Below are 4,042 nucleotides of genomic sequence, written 5' to 3'. Positions count from 1 at the left end.
CTTCCAGAATGGAGCATCCCCGTTGGCAATAACCACTGTAGTAGTTGCGGAACTACTGGGCCACTGCCCTCCTAACCATCCAATCACTGCTTGATTCTTTTCTTTAACTATGATGTGATAACTATATTGATGACATGAGAAAGATGATAGCTTTGAAGGCCTTAAAATCTTGTTGATCTCTTAGTTAACCTTGTTCAAATAAACATGCATATGGTTCATGATTTGAGTACTTGCTTCTAAAATTAGTATTGCTGCAACCAAATGTCAATTTAGAAAGAAAAGAAACATAAACTTAGCTATGTAGTGAACGAGGTGACTGCTAAGGTCCTTGCAAATGGTTAGAAAATATTATATCACACACAATGTTGGGATCGGAAGAGAAGTTAGCCAATTTGATAGAATGACACCCTTCTACTATGATTAATATAGTGGATGGTTTGCATATGTGATGAGGGCTTTATCAAAGACTACTGATACGTCACAAACATACTAATATATTTTTATTGTTTCATGTCACGTTTCCATCATTTTGGCATAGTTTTGGCATTAATTTTTTTGGGCTAACCTATTAACTCTATGCTCAGTGTCAGTTGTTGTTTTCTATATGTTTTTCGACTTCCAGGAAAATCAATATGGAACTCCAAAAACCCGAAAATCCAAAAAGTGTTTTGAGTCCAGAAGCTTCCGAAGGACACCTGCCCTAGCTAGGGGGTGGCCCACACTCCCCATGCGCCCCCACCAAACTGCCAAGGGGGCGTGGTGGGGCCATGTGGGCCCTTTGGTACTCCGTTCCATCGCCTCTCGACACCGATATTTATCATTCGTCCAAAAACCCTAAAGATCGAGGAGTCTTTCTGTTTATGCGGACGCACGTCTCTATTTCATGGCGATCTTGAAGCCTTTTTCGGTATGCCACCAGACGGGAAAATCAACATGGTGGTCATCTCCATCAACTTGAAGGCCATCATGATCGCTCGTGAATAATTTCCTTTGGACTATTGGTCCATAACAATAGCTAGTTCGTTTTCTCTCCCATGTTTCTCAAAACTAAGATCACATGACCTGCCTTACATGATTGTAATGCATCTGATGTAATCTGTTAGTGTGTTTGTTGTAATATGATGAATTGTGACTTTATGATCAGATTTATACATGAATCTTTTTGAGATCTATTTGGTTTCTTTACTGCATAATCTTTAACTAATAATAAAGTCATTAGTGCTTCTGCCCGTACGTCGCACATATTTACAGAAAACCCTCTCTGTTTTCAAGTAATTAACCCGCCATCCACGTTCAAGTGAGAGTCGTTTTTGTTGTTTTACAGACCCCCCCCCCCTTCCTTCCTGGTAATTAACCCCCACTCCACCATTAAGTGACATAAAACAAATTATTTTCTGCATTTTAGCAGAAAACCCCATGTCGTTTTTATAATTAACCCACAATCCATATAGAACAAATACTATTTTTAAAAAATATGCATATCTTTTAAACCCTAACTTCAATTTTAACATGTTATATATGAAATTTGATTAGAAAAATGTGTAGAACATGGATATGATGTTATTTTACCTATTAAATATTTAAAAAAAGATATTTAGGGTGCAATTTTAATCAATAGCTCACAATCCATCTTTGTTTCGTACCGACACCGACCCGGAATGCAATGAGCACCTCATCAAAGCCAAATTGGAGATGAAAGAAACCGTCGATAACCATGCATGCACGCCTCAGCAAAATCTTGCATGCAAAAAAGTAGATTTATCATCTTATCCTCAGAGAGAGAGAGAGAGAGAGAGAGAGAGAGAGAGAGAGACGCCTCGGTAAGACCTATTTGTGTCTTAGTCATGGTTATTAGGTTTAGGGTCGTGTGGTATTTTCCTCTCCCATTGCAATACACCGGCTCTTTTACTAGTTCTTATTCATATATATGCTCTTCGTTCTATCTTCCTCTCTTTGGCCAAGTTTGAGGGGTGATCTCCAAGGAGTTGTGTATGATAGTTGGGTTCAATCTTGCAAGTAATCTACCATTATGACAGAAAGTGGACAAGGTTTTTATTGTGTTGTTCCCACTAGGAATAAAAGATGATTGTGTATTTGTCCTTCGAACGCAAGGTGAAGACATCTACTTCACGTTATCATACTTATTGCAATACTTTGGTTTACTTAATACTTCCAGATGCATGTTGGATAACGGTCTTGAGTGGAGTCTTAGCTATAGACATAGTTGATAACGATATAGATATTGGGATGTGATGCTCGTATGTTGATTATGCCATGGATAGTCATAGTTATAAAAATGTAATTTAATCGATGTACAAATGTAATTTGTTTACCACACCATGCATTTTTTAAAGAGAAACCACTAGTGAACCTATGCATCCCGGTCCATCTTATTCTTATATTATTTCAACCTCGATCAATGCTCTTTTCAATTCCTTGCTTTTAATTTTATGTTCCAATCAAATCTTCCACATACTTGTTCTTTTAATCCTTGTAACTAGCAACCCGGGTGAGATTGACAACCCCGCTGGTTCCATTGGGGGCAAGGCAGTTTTGTATCTGTGTGTGTAGCTAATCATTGTTTGTCTTTTCAAATTCATGTTGGTTCGATAAAACTTAAGGTCACCTACTTTAAGAAAAAATTACTGCTTGCTACAAACCCTTGCACCTAGAGGTACAACAATGTCCTAGTTCGTAGGAACAAAGGCTTTTTCTAGTGCTGTTGTCAGAGAGTTTACTTCACACACATAGGTCTACACTCTGTTACTTTAATCCTCCTTATGTAGTTTGCTTAGTTACTTTTTGTTGCTTGTTATGTTGCCTTTCTACTTTTCAAGAAACTCAAAAACACAAAATATTTAAATTCTAGCAAGGTTACACTTCTGTTTTATGCTTCAAAACATGTCTAATTCAGCAGGGTTAGCGAAATATGCAGTGTCGGGCAATTGCAGGAGCCTGCCATTGATACATCTGGAAATAGTGGCGGGCTTCCTGCGCACCCGTCACTGCTATTTATATCCCACGGCTAATTCTGTGAGACCTTAGGAGCGATGGGTGACGATAATTGCCCGCCACTGCTGAGCATGTAGTAGTGGTCGGCTCATTTTTCCACCCGCCACAGGAAATTTTCGAAGATAGCTGTTGTGGTCCCTGTCTATGCCTTCCACTAATGTGACCCCACCTATAATCCTTTCCCCAGCAGTGCATCCGTGAAAAATTGAAAATAGCTCAATCTCGGCAGGAATATGACAGCAGACATCATGATATGATTTACACTGTTGGAGGTCAGGCTTATCTTTGTGTCACTTTGATGATGGGCACACACCGCTTTGGCATCGAAGGAAGGCTTGCTCTGAGGTACATTGGACCATTCAATGGCACTGAAAGGCGTGTAGATCTTGCCTATAAGTTGGAGCTTCCTCCCAACTGTCAAAAGTGCACGATGTGTTCCACGTCTCTCAGCTCAAGAAAAGTTTCATAGACCTCGAGCATGCAGTGGATCACGATGCTATTGAGCTCAAAGAAAACCTTTCTTACCACGGGTGACCTATTCACATTCTCGAGAAGCTGAACGCCACACCCGCAACGAGGCTGTCAAATTCATGAAGGTCAAGTGGTCTCATCACTCGGATAAACAAGAAACATGGGAACATGAAGGTCACCTAAGATCTGAGAGCCCCAACCTTTCCATTTCCTAAATCTTGGCACAAGATTTCTATGAGTGTTGGTGAGTTGCAACAGCCCAAGAGCAAAAACCCTAATAATGCCATTGTTTATTTTATGTTATACTTAGTTTTGCATTTCATGTCATCATGAGCTCCCGCCCGATATTGTGCTCTCTGGTTTTTGATACATGCAAGGAGTTTGATAGAAATGGCCAACAAGCAAAAACGAATCTTTTCTATTTTTATTGTGATAATGTGAAAACATAGTTAAAATGGATCTTAATATGTAAAAGCATATGTGAATTAAAAAATAAAACTTGAAACTAAAGCTTTGGGAATGGGTTAGACGCCACCTCCCAATACCCATAATATTTTGG

The sequence above is a fragment of the Triticum dicoccoides genome, chromosome 5A, assembly GCF_002162155.2.
Source record: "Triticum dicoccoides isolate Atlit2015 ecotype Zavitan chromosome 5A, WEW_v2.0, whole genome shotgun sequence".
Taxonomy (NCBI): Eukaryota; Viridiplantae; Streptophyta; class Magnoliopsida; order Poales; family Poaceae; genus Triticum; species Triticum dicoccoides.
This window is presented reverse-complemented; position numbering follows the sequence as displayed.